Source organism: Durio zibethinus, chromosome 4 (assembly GCF_047325235.1).
Source record: "Durio zibethinus cultivar Kanyao isolate XHJ-2024 chromosome 4, ASM4732523v1, whole genome shotgun sequence".
Classification (NCBI taxonomy): domain Eukaryota; kingdom Viridiplantae; phylum Streptophyta; class Magnoliopsida; order Malvales; family Malvaceae; genus Durio; species Durio zibethinus.
Genome location: NC_143165.1, coordinates 9,882,005 through 9,894,946, shown reverse-complemented (window position 1 = coordinate 9,894,946; position 12,942 = coordinate 9,882,005). Strand labels below are relative to the sequence as shown.

Genomic DNA, 12,942 nt, shown 5'->3' with positions numbered 1-12,942 from the left:
AATGCACATGTTGGAAATGGAGTTCCTGTTGAAGATCTAACTTTTTGTTTTTAGTTTCATTTAATCATAGATCAATTAATTTGCATGGTTGGCTTTGACGTAAAGGACCATAAGTGAAGGCTAACCTCATCAAAGATCAAACTTTTCTTGTCTGTGCAATGTCACTTTCATAAAATTAACTGCACATGTTCAATTTCATTTATAGCAAACACTATTTAGCTCAATCAAGGCAAACCAAAGACAAAAAAAAAGTTTCAAGTTCTTCATAACTAATGCCTTTCATTTTTCTTCTAAGTCGGTGTATAGTCTTTAATAGTGTTCATGGATTGAACTACTCTTTTGATTTGTGGTCTAATTCGATCAAAATCTCTATTTAATAATTAAAAAAATTATTTTTATTTAAATTTAATTCTAAACATATAAAATATTAATATAAAAATAAATTTTTAATATTTAAAATATTTTTAATAATAATCAGGTTTATTTGGGTTTGTTGAATCAAAATAAATTTCAGACATAAAATTTCAAAATTAAACCGAAGTTAATTCAATCTGTTCTACCCATGAATAGATTTATTTAAAAATTAATATATATTTGCAAAAGTGTTTTATTCTCAAAATGACACAATGTCTCAAATTGATAGAATTAATTACGTACATTTTCTTTCATTATCGCTATATTTGAATAAATATTAATAATAATAAAAAAAGAAGTTAAAACCCAATAACTTTTTAATTTTTCTTGTAATTTTTTTAATACTTTAATTTAGAGGAAAAGCCATGAAATGGAAAGTTGAAAAAAATTTTATTTTTATGAAAAAAACTATTATATCCATATTTTTATGATGATATTAGATTTGATTATATAACTTACACATTCTACAAAGATAACTTATGAGTATTTTATATAACATTACAATTTATAAATATTTTATAATTTTTCAAGTCTTAACAACAAAACAAGTCAAATTATTATCAAAATAAATTAAAAGATTGAATTAAACACAAAATTAAGAGTAAACCAATAATTAATTAATACATCTTATCTATTAAATATGCTCAATTTTGTTCATAAATATTTGTTTATACAAGTTAGGTGTATAAAGATATATTTGTATATTATATGCTAATTTATTAAAAAAAGATTATAATTGAACAAAATATTATAATAAATTATTTCCTTTCCTTTTTACTATTTATCCAAATAATAGTTGTTAAAATTTTTTTTCTTTCTTTTATTAATTTTAATTATTCAAATAAGGGTACATGTATCATTTCTTTTTCTTTAAAAAACTTTTTTTTCTTTCATTTAATTTAATTTTATTTCTTTTATTAATATTTATCCAAATATAACGTTAAATTAAAAATTTATTTAAACAAAAGAAAGATTTTTTTGTTTCTATTGCATTCCTTTATATTTTTTTCCTCTCCTTCCCTTCCCCTCAATCCAAACATAGTAACTTATGATCTAACTAACAAGTCTTAATGAAAATTTATTACATGGAGTGAACAGATTTAGTATGAAAAGAAGAAGAAAGATGGGCACTAACTATATTTTAATATCAATTTTTAATAGTTTAATTTATAAATATATAAACGAATATATTAATATTAATTAAATTTAACACTTTAACCAGATTCATTGTGGAAGGTACATATTAAAGATCAAAGTTCTCAAAGCTTTTAACTAATTTAAATTTACTTTTGTATTTGTCAAACTCTATTATGTTATTTCTTCAAAGATTTGAGTCAACTATTACATTAGAATAGAAATTAATTCTTATTTAATCAATAATTAAGTCCAATATTAATCTATGCGCGTTTTACGCCTTAGAGACTTAAAAGGATTTGACTTTGCTATTACTATTGTGTGAAACACATAAATGAAGTTTTTTAGATGCAATATGTAAAATTTTTTTATTAAAAATGATTAATAAAAAGTAAACTCAGAAATTTAAATTGATAAATTGAAAATTCTTGTTATATAAATTAAATGTACAAAATTCAAAAAACTATTAGAAGTTTTTTACATATTTTTTAGATATGTATTTAGACTAAAAATTTTAATAAAGTTTTTATCATTGAAAAAATATTAATTAAATTTAAATTATAAATGATATTTTAAATAATTTTTTTACATATTATTTATCTTTCTATTAAACTCTATCAATCTATCTACTTAAATTTTTATTAATGATTTTAATAAAAAAAATCCTAAATTTCATCTAAAAAACATCATTAAAATCTTGGCCTTCTATTGTATAGCTATTAGAAATTAAAGGGTCAGAGTACAACTCCAGTTGGTGATCTACTTCACCATATAAATTCATTGTAACTTTGTCAAGACCTAAGAGCAAGGCATGTACTTTCCTTTTACTTTTCAATAACTGTTCTTTGATTCAAAATATTAAAGATTAGTAGTTAAGTCAACTATAACAAAAAAAAAAAAAAGTCAACTGATAAGAATGGAAGTAAAGTAAGGAGCAGTTAGGATTTTCTACAATCACATGTTTGAACCTAACAGAAAATCATCATCTGCCAGTTACTATAGGAGTGAGGAGCCTTGTTGGACACTCTTGATATGAGCGCAACTTGATCAGTACATTTTCAGAATTTGATGGGTTCAGGATCGAGGCTTCAGTTTTCCTTTATTTGATTTAAATATTACATTAATTTATAAATTTATAATTTATATATTATATTAAAATTTTTTAAAATTTAATATCACATCAAATATTTTATTATAATTTAAAATTATTTATAATATTAATAAAAATTTTAAAAAATTCCATCCACCTGCCATGATTTTTTGTTATTTGTGTGCCTAAACAAGGCAGAAACCCATTCCCTCTCTCTCTCTTCTAAAATTCTTTTTTTTTTTTTTTTTTTGAGGGCTAGTTCACATCCAACCACTTCTTTATGGAAACAGATTTATTCAAATGAAATCCCAAGACGAAAAGCCTTGTCTGTTCGTTTATTTGATCACATGCCTTCCTCCAATATTCAAAATTCACAAGTTGACAACATTGATTTTGTTGATTATATTTTGGTGAGGATGAGCTAGATGATGATACGGAGGTTGAGATGTAACTGTTTCAGACCTATAGCAAAAAGCACAATCAATGAGCGTTGGAATTTGTTTTTTTGGACGTGCTCTGAAATTCAAATTAATCAAATGTCTTTAAGATTTCTTAAGGAAGAAAGTAAGCTGTAAAAAGTTCGAGGAATATCATTTTTTTTAATACAAAACATTTTTATTTTATCATTGTTTTTTTTTTTTTAATTTGAGTAATTTTTTATATAAAAATATGCATTTTTTAAAAATATATTTATTTATGGATAATAATATTATTATATGATTTTTAAATATTAAAGCAAATGAAACATTTTTTAGGATAAGATTCAAAAGAAATTCAAATAGTGATTTTTTTAAAATCTCTAAATAAGAAAATTTACTTAAAATGCTACTAATATATTGAAGCATTTAGATTAATTATCAATAAAAATTTCTCGTTTGTTTATAAATGACATAGAAATTATTTTCTTAGAAAATATTATTTGATTTTAAATTATAGATATTATACTTTATATTTTTTAAAATATAAATATTAAAAATAAATATGAACAGTAAAGAATAAGATTTTTAAGAATTTTTAATAGCGATTTTTAAAGATTTGTTAGGTGAGATTATTCTTTTTAATATTGTTAAAGTATTGAAATATTTTTAGAGATTCTTCAATTTGCTAAGTTTTTATTTATTTTTCAAGCATCTATAATAATGAAAATTAGGAAAATTAAATTTTAAATACTAAAACTAAGACCATTTTAGTCATAATTAAATGATAACATATAATTAATTGGTGATGTTTTAAGCGGATGTTGTGGGATGCTAATCCTTCTACACACGTAATTGACTTTTAAATTTAAACTGTTTTCGTAAACCTAAAAATTATCTTTTTGATAAAATTTTAATTAATTATAAAATTTTTTTTAAAAAATAAAATTTAATAAATGGTCAATCGTATTTAATCAAAAGAATTAATGACAATTTTTTTTATTTTCGAATTCGTCTAACGATTTTAAAACGATTACAACAAACGTTAATAAAAATAATTGTACATGAAATAACTCTATTATAAAATAATTTGTTGATGAAACGTTAATGAAAATGATTATATGAAGCCACTTTTAATAGGCAGGCTGTCTACATAAATTGGTTGATTATGAGATGACTTGTTGATGGAATGTGTAAGCATCAATTTTGTCAAATATAATTTGGTTTATATTATTATTATTATTATTATTATTATTATTATTATTATTATTATTATTATTATTATTATTAACCTTTAAAAAAAGTAAAAAAAAATTTGTTTAAATTTTGGTAGTTGAAATCAAGCTATTAGAAATCATTTTTTTTTTTACACTGCCTAACTTGGTAGCGTGAAATCCGATGACCAAAGTCATCGGACAAGATCCAAAATTTTCACAAAAGATTCCAAAAGATCTAGGATCTTGAATCTCAGAAACTTTATAAATAGAGTTAATCTTTGAAAAAAAAAAACACATACACACAAAAAAAAAGAAAGGAGGGGAGCACGCACAATCAAAGAAAAAAACCTACAATCATAGTCCTCTTTGACAGAGGAACCAACAACAAACACAAAAACTTTTTTTTTTTTTAGAATGAAATTCTTGATCTAGGAAGTTTGAGATTTTTTTTGAAAAATCTGGTTTTGAGAAAGTGTTTAGAAAACAAAAAGGATTAATTTGAAAATTTTTTGAAAAATTTTTAGGTGGTTGGAATATGAGAAAATTTGAATTTTTCAATGACTGTTTGAATTTTTCGACTACCGAAATCTAGGTTCATAGATAGAATCTAAATATTTTTTTCAATTTTTCGATATCGATTGAAGTTTTCGACTATCAATGCACGGTGGCAACCGGTCAAAAACTGGGCTTCATTATGGTTGGTAGAGGGTTAGTTTTTTAGAGAGAGGAGCTCTAAGGTAGAGAGAGAGGGGAAAGAAAAAATATAAAAAGAGTAAAATAGACTTTTTATAGGCACTTCAAAATAACATCATTTTGGGCGTTTGAATCGAGCCTGACCCACATAGGTTTCTCGCATCAACCCATGAGCTGACCCGACCCGTTTCACAGGTATTTTTTATTTTCTGTTTTGATTTATTTTATGTTGATTTTTATGTTATTTTTTTATGATATTATTGTTATTATTATTATTGTTATTTTATATTATTACTAGTAATAATATTTTAGAAACAAATAAATAAAGTGAAAAAAAAACAAAACTAAAATAAAATATGGAACTACAAAATATGATATGAAAAAAAAAAAAATCTACTAAAGGAAAATAAAATTTTATTGCAAGCAAAAATGTTATTTAAATTTCACCAAAGTGTTGAGATAATTGATACCTTGAATAAAATTTTAAAAAAATATAAAAAATTGAAAAAGTTCGATTTTCTTCAATCTAAGTAAGAGATTAATAATTAAATTTCATTGGTGAGTCAAGATAATCTAAACTTTTTAATAAAAATAATTATATAATAAATAATAAATAATTTTAAAATAATCATAATAAAGATTAATTAATTAATTAATTCCCTTAACTATAAAAAATGATTTTTATTTAGGATATTGTCAAAAAGTTAAAATGATTCTAAAACTTGTTCAAAATTTTAGGATTTCACTAAAGAGTTGGGATAGTTTTAAAATTTGTTTAATAAATTTAGGAAACTCACCAAAAGAGTTAGGATGTTCCTAAAATCCCTTTTAAAACAAATAAATAAAATATCTTATGATGAGATTTCGAGAATTTTAAGAATGATCAATTTTTTTGAAATATTTTCTAAATAGTGATTTTCTATAAATTCCACCAAAGCATTGCAGAATTTATAGAATATGAAATAATAATAATAATAATGTTCATTTCACAATAAAGAAATATTTTTTAAAATAAATTTTAAGAAATTAAATTAAAATATAAAAAGACTGCATCGTCAAAATTAAAGGATTACACATGTTTAATTGGTATCATTCTTCGAACAGGCAACGTGAATGTGCTAATACCTTCTTTACTTGTAATTGTACTCCTGAACCTAACCTTGATTTCTTAGACCTAAACTTCTTTTAGTAAATCTTAATTAATTTTAAGATTTTTACTAAAAGATGATATTTTTAGGTGGCCAATCACATCCTATAAAAAGATTGGTGGTGACTCTGAAAATTTTCACCAAGTCTAATGATCAAGTTCACCCTGAACGAAAAATCGTTATAACAACTTGATGACTCTACTGGGGGTGCTAGAGAGTCAAGACAAAAATTAAACATGCGGCATCCAAACTTTGATTTTATGATCTTTTCAATTTTTAATTTTAATTTTTTATCTCATCTTAGAATGAAAATAAAAAAACAAAGAGAAAAAAAATTTGATAGATTCATCTAGTTTTATTATGTTATTTAATTTGTCTTATATTGTTGCTATTTATATTGTTAATTTTATTTTGATTGATAATTGCTACATTCCCTCACACACGTGTATATTTGCATTCATGCACAACTTTATACCTAAGCTTCCAAATCTATCCTTTTTTAGGGGATAGTAGAGTACCTACGCTTTCGTGAGGTTGTAACGCCTCCGCTTGGGCTAGCAAAACACTTTCACTCAAGTTGAATCCTTTTCATCGGTAGCTCGTTATGGGTGAAGATCGGGGCCCTTACTAGTCTAGAGTGGACGATAGTGAGGATCAATTTGGAAACCTTTTTAGCTTATGTTAATTAACAAACCATGCATATAGTGAACCTTAAAAAACCAACTTTAGATAGGGCCATACCATTTTTGTAAATTATACCCTAAATTAGGACACATGAGGGAATATTTATTTTAATATGATTACTAACCCTATTTTGTTTTGCTCTCCTTTTGTTTTATGATAATGCATAATCATAAACACTTGCATATGGGATGTGATTGCCAAAATGCCAATATCAGTAAGAAGTATCAGTAAGAAGATTTTCAGTCTTGCTTTGAAAACACCATCATGATGTTTTTAGCTTCGAAGCTCACCGTGTGTGAATAGACCAATGTGGCGATAACTCTATCATTAGAAGCCCAAAGTAGAATGGAAAATTATTTGAAATAATCTCAACAACTTCTAGGAAGATGGCTTTTGAGAAAAAATACGATCATATTGCTTCAGTACTTGAAGTGTCTATCGAAAATCATTTGATAAGAGTTTTAATTCAATTTTGAGACCCTGTATACAAATGTTTCATATTCAATGAAATAGATATGACCCCGATGATCGAAGAATATACTACATTGTTATGGTTGTATCTTTTTAATCCAGATAAAATCTATTAGCGAGGTTAAAAAATTAGATCTCGAAAGAAACAAGCCTATATAATAGAGGTCTCCACTCAGAATGTGAACTCATAAATCCAAACAAAAGGTAAAAGTGATTGCATCCCATGGGTAATCTTACGTGATTACATCATCAAACACTAAGAGGATGAATGAGGCTTGAGAATGATAGCTTTAGTAATTTATGGCTTGATCATTTTTTCGAAGGTTTTAGGACACATTGAGGTATCAGTGATTGACTTTCTTGAGCAAGTGGATAATAAAATCAATCTTGTTTCTTTTATACTGGTAGAGACCTTTAGATCATTGAATCATTGTTGGAGAAAATGAGAACACCTCATAGGGTGTGTATAATTACTCTACATTTCAGTAAAAAGTCATTTTCAACATCTCGTGGATAAATTTCATCCTACTTATAGCAATAAAAGTAGGCCAATTAAAGAATGCTGTAATGTTGAGTGGCTAGAATCAAAGGCCAAGGAAGAGTGGGTATTGACTTTGTAAAATTTCACTAGTGCTCAGGTTATATGAAGAGCTCCATGGATGCTACAAGAAGCCATGTTATACAAGTGTGGTGACAAGCCATGGGTTCTACTCTTAAGATCATGAAAAGGTATAAACTATGCTCTAACATTGGTCCGACAACAATTAGGGTCAGAGTAATTTATCCCAATGATTCATGAGCTTTAAGAATTAGAATTCTCTTTTGAGGAATCAAGATTTCTAGGCAAGGTAAAAGAGATTATCAGAGAATGGAAGCAAGCTCAAAAAGTAGATCATGAGAGATATACAAACAAAGCCACACTTGAATATCTGATATAAAGAAGTCAACAAGTTACAAGCAAAGTTGGTCCTAAAGAAAATAAACTATGCCACCAAGAAGACACCCATTGTAAAAAGATTCTCGAAGATACAAAGACTATGAAGTGCAAATTTGAAGAAGAAAAAAAATATGAAAGCTTGAAAAGAAAAGGTTTCAGCATGAGATTAATGAGTGAAAAGATAAGACTGATAAGAGTGAAGCAAAATCTTGAAGGCTTGAAACAGAGTAAAAAAAGATTTTTAAAAGCTGGCATAGGTACGTCACCTCAATGACCACACAGCTTGAAGAATTTAGAAAGAATACAAAACAACTTCGATCCAATTTGTTATTTAAGGAAGAAGAGCTTAGTCAGTCTGTGAAAGAAAAAAAGATACTACAAGGTCTCATAAATGACTTGAAACAACAAATACATTATTGATGTAAAGCCATTCAAGTTTTGAGAGAAGAACGATATCAATTTGAACATAAAACACAGTATTGAAAGGAAAAATATAAATTGAAAGAATTTCAAGCCATTTGCCTAGTAGAACATATAAGAGAAGTTAGCTTCAAAGTAAGAGACATGGCCTAAGAAGCTAAATAAGTAAAGGAAGAAGTTTACCCAGGATAGCACAACCAATGCTTAACTAATTTTTTAGATAGTGCTAATGAGCAGTACAAGCATGTAGGGCGCTTCTTTTGAAAATTTTAATATTGTAATCAAAGAAGCATTTAGTAAAGATAATGTAAAGTTATGATATGGTAGTTCAAGTTTAGATTTAAAATCTTTACAAATATTGGATATATAATAAGCACATCTTTTGCATTCATGCATTCATGCATCATGTGTGTTTTATTTAAAAAAATGCATCATGACTAAAAGAAAGAGGCCTTAAAATAACAAATTTCAAAGAGTTTCCTTTAATTCGATTAGGTGCAAAGATAGTTAAGCCATCAGAAAACATAGATTAGACCACTCGTCATTGTTACAACACTCATTCACAAGTTAGAATCATGAAAAGTGAACAAGCATCTAGAATAGAAATAATAGAAAAAGTTCAATTTGATATATATGAGCAAATGATTAGGTCTTAACAAGAATTGATAGAACAAATAACTAGGCCTTAAGAAGTGACTCGAAAAGAAATGGCTGTAATGATGGATATGATAAGGAAAATAACCAAAGGAAAAAATGGTGGCTGAACAAGTAACCACTGAGAAAGAGCCTCAAGCCTAAGAAATACCAGTGATAGGAAAAATCCATTGTATTCACCAGGGTTTACCCCACCCTATGCTCAAACCTTTCATCAAGTGCATCCACAAATGACATAGCTTGAAAGGTAGCTATATGCTCAGTTTAATTTACCTCCCTTCACAGTTCAACCATATAGTTAAGGACATGTTGGTTTAAATACTGGGACAAGTCTTATTGAGCCTATTACAATCTTAGATTTAGAAAACCTAAGAGAACAAAAAAAACTAAAGAAAGGCACATTCGATCAATATGAGAATACAAAGGCACAGTAAAAGTTAGATTTCTTGGAATAAAGGCTGCGAGCTATTGAAAGTGTAAATATTTTTGGCACAATTGATGCTAGTGAACTCAGTTTGGTTTTAGATTTGGTAATCCCACCAAAGTTTAAAGTATAAAAAATTAAAAAAATGATGGTACCAAATGCCTTCAAGCACATATCACTATGTTCTGTCGAAAAATGATCAGGCATACAAAAAATGACAAATTACTTATCCATTGTTTTTAGGATAGTCTTATTGGATTAGCTGCCAGATGGTATATTCAATTAGATAGGAGTTATATTCATTCTGAAAAGATCTAGCTAAAGAATTTATTACTCAATACAAGTATGTTATAGGCATGGCTCTAGATAGACTATCCTTGCAAAACATGAAAAGAAAAGTTAATAAAAATTTTAAAAAATATTCCCAAAGATGGTGAAATGTTGCTGCTCAGGTTCAACCTCCTCTAATTGAAAAAAAAACAACTATTATGTTCATCAATACCCTTCAAGCATCATACTATGATAGGCTTATTGGTTATGCCATGAAAAACTTTGTTGATATGATAATTACAGGAGAGATAATAGAAAATGCCATTAAAAATAGAAAAATTGATGGATGTGATATTTTTGGATCAAAGAAATGAGGACTATCCATAAAAAAAGAAGTAGAAGTGAAAGCTATCACCACTAAAAAACCAAAACCAAGACATTTTTCCTATATCATTCATATACTGTATACCAATCTTTTTACCTAACCATTTCTAATATTTCTCAAAATCATACCATTACTAACTAGTGCAAACCCAGATACCTACTTTTCAAGCCAATGTTCGTCCCTGAACACTTTCACCATGACCTTGCCCTCAGTTAAATACCATAGACGTTAATTGAAGGCAACCTTGAAATAATCGAGAGCAACAACGATTTGATCTAATTCCTATAACATGCACGAAATTGTGTCCTCAATTATTTCAGAAATACTTGGTGGCCCGACAACTCATAGAGCCTGTAAAACCTTAATATCCAAAATGGTATGATCCTAAAGTTTCCTGTAACTATCATTATGGAATTCAAGGCCATTCTTTAAAAAATTGTATAGCTTTCAAACGTAGGGTGCAAAGCCTGATTGATAACAAAATTTTAAATTTCACAACCAAAGCCAGACCAAGTGTGGAGGCCAATCCGTTACCTAATCATGGTAGAGGATTAATAAATGCTTTAAGTAGTGAGACAACTCAGAATATTAAAAGAGAAGTAAGCAAAATCAGAACCCCTATGGATCAAATATTTGCTACCCTTGTGAAAGCTAATATGATTTGTCCAATACCTGAAAACTCAGATAATAAAAATTTCACATATAATTTAGATAATACTTGTGAATTCTATATGGGGATGGTTGGTCATTTGCTTCAAGATTGTGAAGCATTTCAACAAAAGTTGCAAAGAATGATGGATTCTTTCTTGGTTAAATTTTATGAAGAATATGAAGAAAGTTCAATAAATGTTATGATGGGAGATTTGTCTAAAAATAGGTTTTACCAAATGAATTTTAAGCCTGTTACCATTTTTTATGAAGAGAAACAAAGTGTTAAGGTTAGTAAGCCAGTTTATATGAATTTTAAGCTTGTCATGATCTTTTATGATAAAAAATTAAATGCTAATATTGGCAAACTAGTTTATAAAACTATGCCAAAAGTGACAATTGAGGTCCCTAGCCCATTCCCGTACAAATCGGATAAGGTAGTCCATTGAAAATATGATTGTTATAACATATCACAAGGTTTGGATAATGGTTCTCTTCAATATGGCTCATATGATACAAGCACAATAAACATAACTTGCGTAGAAGGCATAACTCGAAGTTAGCAGTGCTATACCTTAGAAGCACTTTGAGAAAGCATGAAAAAAAAAGAAAAAGAGATCAGCTTAGAAAAAAATAGATCATTTAATGATCAAGAGACTCATCGAACCCTAATTCTAGATTGAGAATGTAAAAATTTGATTATAAAAAAAAGGCTTGTGAGTTCTTGAAACTTATTAAGAAAATATAGTATGGTGGAGCAATTAAATTACTTACTAGCTCAGATATCTATACTCTTGTTGTTGTTAAATTCTGAGCCTCATAAAAATGCCTTGCTCAAAGTACTTAACGAGGCTTATGTAGCTCATAATATATCTGTGGAAAAACTTAATCGCATAATGAAAAATATCATAGTGAAAAATTTTATATCATTTAGTGATGATGAAATTTTATCGATGGTAGAGGTGATGCTAAGGCCTTGCATATCTCCACAAGATACAAGGATCATACACTAGCAAAAGTGCTAATTGATAATGGATCTTTTTTAAATGTCATGCTTATGACTATACTATCTAGATTGTCAATTGACATGTCTTACATGAAGATAAGTCATATGATAGTGAGAGTTTTTGATGGGACTCATTGTGAAGTGATATGCGATATTGAGATACTAATCCAAATTGGATCATGTACTTTTGATATAGTCTTTCAAGTCATGGATATCGCTCTTTCCTATAGTTATCTTTTAGAAAGACATGGATTCACATGGCGAGAGCAGTTCCTTCCACTCTGCATCAGAAGGTGAAATTCATAATTGATAAAAAGGTAGTCATTATTACTGGTGAAGAAGATCTATTGGTGACTAAATCCTCTATTGTATTATATGTTGAAATAGTTGAGGAAGCCCTAAAATGTTCTTTCAAATCCTTTGAATTCGTTATTGCAACCTATGTGGGTGAAAGATAAAAAATACTTATTCCATGTCTATCCAAAGCTTTTAAGATGGCCTTTTAAAAAGTGATAGGGAAAAGACAACAAGTGTAGGCTAACTTGAGGGGATGCAACGACCATTGATGATGCCTAAGAAAGATGATCAGTTTGGGCTGGGGTACAAGCCAATTCAAAAAAAGAGAATGAAGTTCATAAAAGAAAAAAAAAAGGTTGGCTCATTTTCTAGGGCAAGAAGTAGAAACTGAAGGCATATATTTTCTTTCCCCTTTACGAGACTTTCATCTCTACTGGCTATATCTATCCATATGTAATAGAAAACATAGAAAAAAAGTTTACACCATCGTTGGAAATATCTTTACTAAATTTTCAATACAAATGGTGGGTGAAGAAAAAGGTAATGAAGATCCAGGCTATTTATGGGTTTATCTTACTCGTACTAGTGCAAAATTGAAAAATTGACATGTTGAGGAGTTATTTGTTGTTTTTAA

At 27.6% G+C, this 12,942-nt stretch overlaps 1 pseudogene across 1 annotated transcript in view; it reads right to left on the bottom strand.

Annotated features, from left to right (window-relative positions):
- LOC111288387 (scarecrow-like transcription factor PAT1 pseudogene) overlaps positions 1–12,942 on the bottom strand; it is a 61,350-nt pseudogene that overhangs the window by 33,620 nt on the left and 14,788 nt on the right. The gene's annotated exons all lie outside the window — the stretch shown is intronic.